We start from the raw sequence: 12,500 nt of genomic DNA on the forward strand, positions 1-12,500 counted from the left end.
GGAAGGCGCCCCTCGGGCGGACACAGGTGTCTGCATGAGCCCCTGTCGCTCAGATGCTGGAAGATCAGTTTGAAAAAAGAACCAGAGGATAGAGGGGAAAAACACCATATTTGTGTCCGAAAATAGCTCACTTTGACTCGGACGCGTTCCCTGTGATTTCAGCCTGTCAGACATGGTGCACATAGTAACGAGATGGAGGTGTTTTGGTCGACCAGGTAAAAAACGAAAAATCGAGAGAAGGTAAAAAGTAGGTGAAAAATTAAGCCTCTCTCGTTAAGGTACTTAGAAAAAATCCCAAAAAAAAAATGAACTCCCATTGAAATGAATGGGGAAAAATTTTTTTCTCGTTTTTTTTCTAAGTACAACAACGAGAGAAGGTAAAAAATGGTTTTTTTTAGCCTCTCTCGTTAAGGTACTTAGAAAAAAACCCAGATTTTTTATTTTCTCGTTTTTTTTCTAAGTACAACAACGAGAGAAGGTAAAAACAGGTGCTTTTTAGCCTCTCTCGTTAAGGTACTTGGAAAAAATCCGAGACATGTTTGGTCTTCCCCACTGACAGTGCGCCTTTGCTGGGTAAGTTGTGGACGTGTCAGGCACCCCCGGGACACCGGTGGAACGCGGCCGGACTCGTGGTACTCCAACCCGGGCATAATTTTGGATATTTTCCGGTCCTTTTTTTCCCCACTTTCCCAACTTTTCTTCCCAATCACAGTGCGCCTTTGCTGGGTAAGTTGTGGAAGTGCCAGGCACCCCCGGGACACCGGTGGAACGCGGCCGGACTCGTGGTACTCCAACCCGGGCATAATTTTGGATCAAATTCGGGACTTTTGCCCACTTTCCCAACTTTTCTTCCCAATCACAGTGCGCCTTTGCTGGGTAAGTTGTGGACATGCCAGGCACCCCCGGGACACCGGTGGAACGCGGCCGGACTCGTGGTACTCCAACCCGGGCATAATTTTGGATCAAATTCGGGACTTTTGCCCACTTTCCCAACTTTTCTTCCCAATCACAGTGCGCCTTTGCTGGGTAAGTTGTGGACATGCCAGGCACCCCCGGGACACCGGTGGAACGCGGCCGGACTCGTGGTACTCCAACCCGGGCATAATTTTGGATCAAATTCGGGACTTTTGCCCACTTTCCCAACTTTTCTTCCCAATCACAGTGCGCCTTTGCTGGGTAAGTTGTGGACATGCCAGGCACCCCCGGGACACCGGTGGAACGCGGCCGGACTCGTGGTACTCCAACCCGGGCATAATTTTGGATCAAATTCGGGACTTTTGCCCACTTTCCCAACTTTTCTTCCCAATCACAGTGCGCCTTTGCTGGGTAAGTTGTGGACATTGTAGGCACCCCGAGACACTGGTGGAACGCGGCGGGACTTGCGGGACTCGAACCTGGGTGTGATTTTGGACCAAATTCGGGACTTTTGCCCACTTTCCCAACTTTTCTTCCCAATCACAGTGCGCCTTTGCTGGGTGCGTTGTGGACATTGTAGGCACCCCGGAACCCTGGTGGAACGCGGCGGGACTTGTGGGACTCGAACCTGGGTGTGATTTTGGACCAAATTCGGGACTTTTGCCCACTTTCCCAACTTTTCTTCCCAATCACAGTGCGCCTTTGCTGGGTGCGTTGTGGACATTGTAGGCACCCCGGAACCCTGGTGGAACGCGGCGGGACTTGTGGGACTCGAACCTGGGTGTGATTTTGGACCAAATTCGGGACTTTTGCCCACTTTCCCAACTTTTCTTCCCAATCACAGTGCGCCTTTGCTGGGTGCGTCGTGGACATTGTAGGCACCCCGGAACCCTGGTGGAACGCGGCGGGACTTGTGGGACTCGAACCTGGGTGTGATTTTGGACCAAATTCGGGACTTTTGCCCACTTTCCCAACTTTTCTTCCCAATCACAGTGCGCCTTTGCTGGGTGCGTTGTGGACATTGTAGGCACCCCGGAACCCTGGTGGAACGCGGCGGGACTTGTGGGACTCGAACCTGGGTGTGATTTTGGACCAAATTCGGGACTTTTGCCCACTTTCCCAACTTTTCTTCCCAATCACAGTGCGCCTTTGCTGGGTGCGTTGTGGACATTGTAGGCACCCCGGAACCCTGGTGGAACGCGGCGGGACTTGTGGGACTCGAACCTGGGTGTGATTTTGGACCAAATTCGGGACTTTTGCCCACTTTCCCAACTTTTCTTCCCAATCACAGTGCGCCTTTGCTGGGTGCGTTGTGGACATTGTAGGCACCCCGGAACCCTGGTGGAACGCGGCGGGACTTGTGGGACTCGAACCTGGGTGTGATTTTGGACCAAATTCGGGACTTTTGCCCACTTTCCCAACTTTTCTTCCCAATCACAGTGCGCCTTTGCTGGGTGCGTCGTGGACATTGTAGGCACCCTGGAACCCTGGTGGAACGCGGCGGGACTTGTGGGACTCGAACCTGGGTGTGATTTTGGACCAAATTCGGGACTTTTGCCCACTTTCCCAACTTTTCTTCCCAATCACAGTGCGCCTTTGCTGGGTGCGTTGTGGACATTGTAGGCACCCCGGAACCCTGGTGGAACGCGGCGGGACTTGTGGGACTCGAACCTGGGTGTGATTTTGGACCAAATTCGGGACTTTTGCCCACTTTCCCAACTTTTCTTCCCAATCACAGTGCGCCTTTGCTGGGTGCGTCGTGGACATGTCAGGCACCCCGGAACCCTGGTGGAACGCGGCGGGACTTGTGGGACTCGAACCTGGGTGTGATTTTGGACCAAATTCGGGACTTTTGCCCACTTTCCCAACTTTTCTTCCCAATCACAGTGCGCCTTTGCTGGGTGCGTCGTGGACATGTCAGGCACCCCGGAACCCTGGTGGAACGCGGCGGGACTTGTGGGACTCGAACCTGGGTGTGATTTTGGACCAAATTCGGGACTTTTGCCCACTTTCCCAACTTTTCTTCCCAATCACAGTGCGCCTTTGCTGGGTGCCTTGTGGACATTGTAGGCACCCCGAGACACTGGTGGAACGCGGCGGGACTTGTGGGACTCGAACCTGGGTGTGATTTTGGACCAAATTCGGGACTTTTGCCCACTTTCCCAACTTTTCTTCCCAATCACAGTGCACCTTTGCTGGGTAAGTTGTGGCCATTGTAGGCACCCCGAGACACTGGTGGAACGCGGCGGGACTTGTGGGACTCGAACCTGGGTGTGATTTTGGTGATTTTGGATAAAATTCGGGACTTTTGCCCACTTTCCCAACTTTTCTTCCCAATCACAGTGCGCCTTTGCTGGGTGCGTTGTGGACATTGTAGGCACCCCGGAACCCTGGTGGAACGCGGCGGGACTTGTGGGACTCGAACCTGGGTGTGATTTTGGACCAAATTCGGGACTTTTGCCCACTTTTCCAACTTTTCTTCCCCACTCACAGTGCGCCTTTGCTGGGTAAGTTGTGGACATGCCAGGCACCCCGGAACCCTGGTGGAACGCGGCGGGACTTGTGGGACTCGAACCTGGGTGTGATTTTGGACCAAATTCGGGACTTTTGCCCACTTTCCCAACTTTTCTTCCCAATCACAGTGCGCCTTTGCTGGGTGCGTTGTGGACATTGTAGGCACCCCGAGACACTGGTGGAACGCGGCGGGACTTGTGGGACTCGAACCTGGGTGTGATTTTGGACCAAATTCGGGACTTTTGCCCACTTTCCCAACTTTTCTTCCCAATCACAGTGCGCCTTTGCTGGGTGCGTTGTGGACATTGTAGGCACCCCGAGACACTGGTGGAACGCGGCGGGACTTGTGGGACTCGAACCTGGGTGTGATTTTGGACCAAATTCGGGACTTTTGCCCACTTTCCCAACTTTTCTTCCCAATCACAGTGCGCCTTTGCTGGGTGCGTTGTGGACATTGTAGGCGCCCCGGAACCCTGGTGGAACGCGGCGGGACTTGTGGGACTCGAACCTGGGTGTGATTTTGGACCAAATTCGGGACTTTTGCCCACTTTCCCAACTTTTCTTCCCAATCACAGTACGCCTTTGCTGGGTAAGTTGTGGACATTGTAGGCACCCCGGAACCCTGGTGGAACGCGGCGGGACTTGTGGGACTCGAACCTGGGTGTGATTTTGGACCAAATTCGGGACTTTTGCCCACTTTCCCAACTTTTCTTCCCAATCACAGTGCGCCTTTGCTGGGTGCCTTGTGGACATTGTAGGCACCCCGAGACACTGGTGGAACGCGGCGGGACTTGTGGGACTCGAACCTGGGTGTGATTTTGGACCAAATTCGGGACTTTTGCCCACTTTCCCAACTTTTCTTCCCAATCACAGTGCACCTTTGCTGGGTAAGTTGTGGCCATTGTAGGCACCCCGAGACACTGGTGGAACGCGGCGGGACTTGTGGGACTCGAACCTGGGTGTGATTTTGGTGATTTTGGATAAAATTCGGGACTTTTGCCCACTTTCCCAACTTTTCTTCCCAATCACAGTGCGCCTTTGCTGGGTGCGTTGTGGACATTGTAGGCACCCCGGAACCCTGGTGGAACGCGGCGGGACTTGTGGGACTCGAACCTGGGTGTGATTTTGGACCAAATTCGGGACTTTTGCCCACTTTCCCAACTTTTCTTCCCAATCACAGTGCGCCTTTGCTGGGTGCCTTGTGGACATTGTAGGCACCCCGAGACACTGGTGGAACGCGGCGGGACTTGTGGGACTCGAACCTGGGTGTGATTTTGGACCAAATTCGGGACTTTTGCCCACTTTCCCAACTTTTCTTCCCAATCACAGTGCACCTTTGCTGGGTAAGTTGTGGCCATTGTAGGCACCCCGGAACCCTGGTGGAACGCGGCGGGACTTGTGGGACTCGAACCTGGGTGTGATTTTGGACCAAATTCGGGACTTTTGCCCACTTTCCCAACTTTTCTTCCCAATCACAGTGCGCCTTTGCTGGGTGCGTTGTGGACATTGTAGGCACCCCGAGACACTGGTGGAACGCGGCGGGACTTGTGGGACTCGAACCTGGGTGTGATTTTGGACCAAATTCGGGACTTTTGCCCACTTTCCCAACTTTTCTTCCCAATCACAGTGCGCCTTTGCTGGGTGCGTCGTGGACATTGTAGGCACCCCGAGACACTGGTGGAACGCGGCGGGACTTGTGGGACTCGAACCTGGGTGTGATTTTGGACCAAATTCGGGACTTTTGCCCACTTTCCCAACTTTTCTTCCCAATCACAGTGCGCCTTTGCTGGGTGCGTCGTGGACATTGTAGGCACCCCGAGACACTGGTGGAACGCGGCGGGACTTGTGGGACTCGAACCTGGGTGTGATTTTGGACCAAATTCGGGACTTTTGCCCACTTTCCCAACTTTTCTTCCCAATCACAGTGCGCCTTTGCTGGGTAAGTTGTGGACATGCCAGGCACCCCCGGGACACCGGTGGAACGCGGCGGGACTTGTGGGACTCGAACCTGGGTGTGATTTTGGACCAAATTCGGGACTTTTGCCCACTTTCCCAACTTTTCTTCCCAATCACAGTGCGCCTTTGCTGGGTGCGTCGTGGACATTGTAGGCACCCCGAGACACTGGTGGAACGCGGCGGGACTTGTGGGACTCGAACCTGGGTGTGATTTTGGACCAAATTCGGGACTTTTGCCCACTTTCCCAACTTTTCTTCCCAATCACAGTGCACCTTTGCTGGGTGCGTCGTGGACATTGTAGGCACCCCGGAACCCTGGTGGAACGCGGCGGGACTTGTGGGACTCGAACCTGGGTGTGATTTTGGACCAAATTCGGGACTTTTGCCCACTTTCCCAACTTTTCTTCCCAATCACAGTGCACCTTTGCTGGGTAAGTTGTGGACATTGTAGGCACCCCGAGACACTGGTGGAACGCGGCGGGACTAAGTTCCAAGAGGGCGTTTTTGCCCCCCCCCCCCCCTCCAAACTCCCTCTCTTTGTTTATAGTGCATATTTTCTGCTGGATCTACTCTCTATTTACTCCAAGGAAAAAAACTAGCCGGTCGCGGCAAATTTTTACAATCGGTCGCCAAACTACGGCACGAGGGCCGAACGCGGTACGCCGGCGTCCAAGATACGGCCCGGGGCTTTTTTTGATTTTTTGGGCTTTTTTTGATTTTTTTGGACATGTTGGGCATCCCAGGACTCGGGTGCGACTGCAGGACGTGTGGGGCTCTAACCTGGGTGTGGTTTTTGGTCATTTTTCCGGACTTTTGCCCACTTTTCCAACTTTTCTTCCCCACTCACAGTGCGCCTTTGCTGGGTGCGTTTTGGGCATGTGGGGGGCACCTCGGACTCGGGTGGGACGCGGCGGGACTTGTGGCACTCGTACCTGTGTGTGATTTTTGATCATTTTGTGGACTTTTCCCCAGACACTCTCCACTTGTCTACCCCACTTCCCCTGTGACTTTGCTGGGGGGGCGTTTCCCCGCTGTCCTTTGTAGTGTAAGGGTTACTTTTCTTTTTTTTCTGTCTGAAAATAGGGCCCCAAAAGGCCTCACACTCCCCGGGAAGACCTGATGGACGCCTCGGCGTCACTGAAACAGGCCAATCTGTCTGAAAATATGGCCCACGAAAGGCCTCACATTCCCCGGGAAGACCTGATGGACGCCCCGGCGTCACCGAAATACGGCAAACTGTCTGAAAATAGGGGCTCCAAGGGTTCCCCACTCTTTCTGGCCCACAAAAGGCCTCTCATTCCCCGGGAACACCTGTAGGACTCCCCGGCGTCAAGGAAATACGCCAAACCGTCTGAAAATAGGGGCCCAAAAGAACTGGAAATAATGTGTTTAATTTGGGGGGTGATGTCGGTAATTATGGGGGTGCATTGGAGGCGGGAGTCCACTGGAGGGCTCCACACCGTCTGAATATAGGGCCCCAAAAGGCCTGGAATTAATGTATTTAATTTGGGGGGTGCATTTGCAGCGGGAGTCCACCGGAGGGCTCCATTTCCCCACTCTTTTGTTGACATATGGCCACAAAAGGCCTCTCATTCCCCGGGAAGACCTGATGGACGCCCCGGCGTCACCGAAATACGGCAAACTGTCTGAAAATAGGGGCTCCAAGGGTTCCCCACTCTTTCTGGCCCACAAAAGGCCTCTCATTCCCCGGGAACACCTGTAGGACTCCCCGGCGTCAAGGAAATACGCCAAACCGTCTGAAAATAGGGGCCCAAAAGAACTGGAAATAATGTGTTTAATTTGGGGGGTGATGTCTATAATTATGGGGGTGCATTGGAGGCGGGAGTCCACTGGAGGGCTCCACACCGTCTGAATATAGGGCCCCAAAAGGCCTGGAATTAATGTATTTAATTTGGGGGGTGCATTTGCAGCGGGAGTCCACCGGAGGGCTCCATTTCCCCACTCTTTTGTTGACATATGGCCACAAAAGGCCTCTCATTCCCCGGGAAGACCTGATGGACGCCCCGGCGTCACCGAAATAAGCCAAACTGTCTGAAAATAGGGGCTCCAAGGGTTCCCCACTCTTTCTGGCCCACAAAAGGCCTCTCATTCCCCGGGAACACCTGTAGGACTCCCCGGCGTCAAGGAAATCCGCCAAACTGTCTGAAAATAGGGCCCCAAAAGAACTGGAAATGATGCCTTTAATTTGGGGGGTGATGTCTTTAATTTGGGGGGTGCATTGGAGGCGGGAGTCCACTGGAGGGCTACACACCGTCTGAATATAGGGCCCCAAAAGGCCTGGAATTAATGTATTTAATTTGGGGGGTGCATTTGCAGCGGGAGTCCACCGGAGGGCTCCATTTCCCCACTCTTTTGTTGACATATGGCCACAAAAGGCCTCTCATTCCCCGGGAAGACCTGATGGACGCCCCGGCGTCACCGAAATAAGCCAAACTGTCTGAAAATAGGGGCTCCAAGGGTCCCCCACTCTTTCTGGCCCACAAAAGGCCTCTCATTCCCCGGGAACACCAAAAGAACTGGAAATAATGTGTTTAATTCAGGGTGCATTTGCAGCGAGTGTCCACCAGAGGGCTCCAATTCCCCAGCTATAGTCCTGGTACTCTAAAATGATGGCACTTAGTCAAATTTCCGCCTTTTTTTGATGACTTCCAACTAGGAGAGGGACTAATTTTGAGTTCCGGACCCGGGTGGAGAACCATAGCAGGTCGGCCTTCTTAAAGGGAAATGCTCCTAGGCACTTAGTCAAATTTACGCCTTTTTTTTTGGACTTCCAGCGAGGAGAGGGACTAATTTTGCTTTCCGTACCCGGGTGGAGAACCATAGCAGGTCAGCCTTCTTAAAGGGACATCCTCCTAGGCACTTAGTCAAATTTCCGCCTTTTTTTTGGACTTCCAGCGAGGAGAGGGACTAATTTTGCTTTCCGCACCCGGGTGGAGAACCATAGCAGGTCAGCCTTCTTAAAGGGACATCCTCCTAGGCACTTAGTCAAATTTACGCCTTTTTTTTGGACTTCCAGCGAGGAGAGGGACTAATTTTGCTTTCCGTACCCGGGTGGAGAACCATAGCACGTCGGCCTTCTTAAAGGGAAATGCTCCTAGGCACTTAGTCAAATTCACGCCTTTTTTTTGGACTTCCAGCGAGGAGAGGGACAATTTTGCTTTCCTGACCCAGGTGGAGAACCATAGCACGTCGGCCTTCTTAAAGGGACATCCTCCTAGGCACTTAGTCAAATTCACGCCTTTTTTTTGGACTTCCAGCGAGGAGAGGGACTAATTTGGCGTTCCAGACCCAGGTGGAGAACCATAGCAGGTCGGCCTTCTTAAAGGGACATGCCCCTAGACACTTAGTCAAATTTACGCCTGAAAATAGGGCCCCAAAAGAACTGGAAATAATGTCTTTAATTCAGGGTGCATTTGCAGCGAGTGTCCACCAGAGGGCTCCAATTCCCCAGCTATAGTCCTGGTACTCTAAAATGATGGCACTTAGTCAAATTTCCGCCTTTTTTTGATGACTTCCAACTAGGAGAGGGACTAATTTTGAGTTCCGGACCCAGGTGGAGAACCATAGCAGGTCGGCCTTCTTAAAGGGAAATGCTCCTAGGCACTTAGTCAAATTCACGCCTTTTTTTTGGACTTCCAGCGAGGAGAGGGACAATTTTGCTTTCCTGACCCAGGTGGAGAACCATAGCACGTCGGCCTTCTTAAAGGGAAATGCTCCTAGACACTTAGTCAAATTTACACCTTTTTTTTTGGACTTCCAGCGAGGAGAGGGACTAATTTGGCGTTCCAGACCCAGGTGGAGAACCATAGCACGTCGGCCTTCTTTAAGGGACATCCTCCTAGGCACTTAGTCAAATTTACGCCTTTTTTTTGGACTTCCAGCGAGGAGAGGGACAATTTTGCTTTCCTGACCCAGGTGGAGAACCATAGCACGTCGGCCTTCTTAAAGGGACATCCTCCTAGACACTTAGTCAAATTCACGCCTTTTTTTTTGGACTTCCAGCTAGGAGAGGGACTAATTTGGCGTTCTGTACCCAGGTGGAGAACCAAGGGACGTCGGCCTTCTTAAAGGGACATCCTCCTAGACACTTAGTCAAATTCACGCCTTTTTTTTGGACTTCCAGCGAGGAGAGGGACAATTTTGCTTTCCTGACCCAGGTGGAGAACCATAGCACGTCGGCCTTCTTAAAGGGACATCCTCCTAGACACTTAGTCAAATTCACGCCTTTTTTTTTGGACTTCCAGCTAGGAGAGGGACTAATTTGGCGTTCTGCACCCAGGTGGAGAACCAAGGGACGTCGGCCTTCTTAAAGGGACATCCTCCTAGACACTTAGTCAAATTCACGCCTTTTTTTTGGACTTCCAGCGAGGAGAGGGACTAATTTTGCTTTCCGTACCCGGGTGGAGAACCATAGCACGTCGGCCTTCTTAAAGGGAAATGCTCCTAGGCACTTAGTCAAATTCACGCCTTTTTTTTTTACTTCCAGCGAGGAGAGGGACAATTTTGCTTTCCTGACCCAGGTGGAGAACCATAGCACGTCGGCCTTCTTAAAGGGACATCCTCCTAGGCACTTAGTCAAATTCACGCCTTTTTTTTGGACTTCCAGCGAGGAGAGGGACTAATTTTGCTTTCCGTACCCGGGTGGAGAACCATAGCACGTCGGCCTTCTTAAAGGGAAATGCTCCTAGGCACTTAGTCAAATTCACGCCTTTTTTTTGGACTTCCAGCGAGGAGAGGGACAATTTTGCTTTCCTGACCCAGGTGGAGAACCATAGCACGTCGGCCTTCTTAAAGGGAAATGCTCCTAGGCACTTAGTCAAATTCACGCCTTTTTTTTTGGACTTCCAGCGAGGAGAGGGACAATTTTGCTTTCCTGACCCAGGTGGAGAACCATAGCACGTCGGCCTTCTTAAAGGGACATCCTCCTAGACACTTAGTCAAATTCACGCCTTTTTTTTTGGACTTCCAGCTAGGAGAGGGACTAATTTGGCGTTCTGTACCCAGGTGGAGAACCAAGGGACGTCGGCCTTCTTAAAGGGACATCCTCCTAGACACTTAGTCAAATTCACGCCTTTTTTTTGGACTTCCAGCGAGGAGAGGGACTAATTTTGCTTTCCGTACCCGGGTGGAGAACCATAGCACGTCGGCCTTCTTAAAGGGAAATGCTCCTAGGCACTTAGTCAAATTCACGCCTTTTTTTTTTACTTCCAGCGAGGAGAGGGACTAATTTTGCTTTCCGTACCCGGGTGGAGAACCATAGCACGTCGGCCTTCTTAAAGGGAAATGCTCCTAGGCACTTAGTCAAATTCACGCCTTTTTTTTTTACTTCCAGCGAGGAGAGGGCGTTCTGTACCCAGGTGGAGAACCAAGGGACGTCGGCCTTCTTAAGGGGACATCCTCCTAGGCACTTAGTCAAATTTCCGCCTTTTTTTGACTACTTCCAGCTAGGAGAGGGACTAATTTGGCGTTCTGTACCCAGGTAGAGAACCAAGGCACGTCGGCCTTCTTAAGGGGACATCCTCCTAGACACTTAGTCAAATTCACGCCTTTTTTTTTGGACTTCCAGCTAGGAGAGGGACTAATTTTGCGTTCCAGACCCAGGTGGAGAACCATAGCAGGTCGGCCTTCTTAAAGGGACATCCTCCTAGGCACTTAGTCAAATTCACGCCTTTTTTTTGGACTTCCAGCGAGGAGAGGGACTAATTTGGCGTTCCAGACCCAGGTGGAGAACCATAGCAGGTCGGCCTTCTTAAAGGGACATGCCCCTAGACACTTAGTCAAATTTACGCCTGAAAATAGGGCCCCAAAAGAACTGGAAATAATGTCTTTAATTCAGGGTGCATTTGCAGCGAGTGTCCACCAGAGGGCTCCAATTCCCCAGCTATAGTCCTGGTACTCTAAAATGATGGCACTTAGTCAAATTTCCGCCTTTTTTTGATGACTTCCAGCGAGGAGAGGGACAATTTTGCTTTCCTGACCCAGGTGGAGAACCATAGCACGTCGGCCTTCTTAAAGGGACATCCTCCTAGGCACTTAGTCAAATTCACGCCTTTTTTTTGGACTTCCAGCGAGGAGAGGGACTAATTTGGCGTTCTGTACCCAGGTGGAGAACCAAGGGACGTCGGCCTTCTTAAAGGGACATCCTCCTAGGCACTTAGTCAAATTCACGCCTTTTTTTTGGACTTCCAGCGAGGAGAGGGACAATTTTGCTTTCCTGACCCAGGTGGAGAACCATAGCAGGTCGGCCTTCTTAAAGGGACATCCTCCTAGGCACTTAGTCAAATTTACGCCTTTTTTTTGGACTTCCAGCGAGGAGAGGGACTAATTTTGCTTTCCGCACCCGGGTGGAGAACCATAGCAGGTCAGCCTTCTTAAAGGGACATCCTCCTAGGCACTTAGTCAAATTCACGCCTTTTTTTTGGACTTCCAGCGAGGAGAGGGACTAATTTTGCTTTCCGCACCCGGGTGGAGAACCATAGCAGGTCAGCCTTCTTAAAGGGACATCCTCCTAGGCACTTAGTCAAATTTACGCCTTTTTTTTTGGACTTCCAGCGAGGAGAGGGACAATTTTGCTTTCCTGACCCAGGTGGAGAACCATAGCACGTCGGCCTTCTTAAAGGGAAATGCTCCTAGGCACTTAGTCAAATTCACGCCTTTTTTTTTTGGACTTCCAGCGAGGAGAGGGACTAATTTTGCTTTCCGTACCCGGGTGGAGAACCATAGCAGGTCGGCCTTCTTAAAGGGAAATGCTCCTAGACACTTAGTCAAATTTACCAAACTTTTCTATAGAGGCCTGGTACTCTAAAATGATGACACAGACAAAAAACCAAACTTTTCTATAGAGGCCTGGTACTCTAAAATGATGACACATAGACAAAAAACCAAACTTTTCTATAGAGGCCTGGTACTCTAAAATAATGACACTTAGTCAAATTTCCGCCTTTTTTTGACTACTTCCAGCTAGGAGAGGGACTAATTTGGCGTTCCGTACCCAGGTGGAGAACCATAGCACGTCGGCCTTCTTAAAGGGAAATGCTCCTAGACACTTAGTCAAATTCACGCCTTTTTTTTGGACTTCCAGCTAGGAGAGGGAC

Source organism: Nerophis lumbriciformis, unplaced genomic scaffold (genome assembly GCF_033978685.3).
Source record: "Nerophis lumbriciformis unplaced genomic scaffold, RoL_Nlum_v2.1 HiC_scaffold_42, whole genome shotgun sequence".
Taxonomy (NCBI): Eukaryota; Metazoa; Chordata; class Actinopteri; order Syngnathiformes; family Syngnathidae; genus Nerophis; species Nerophis lumbriciformis.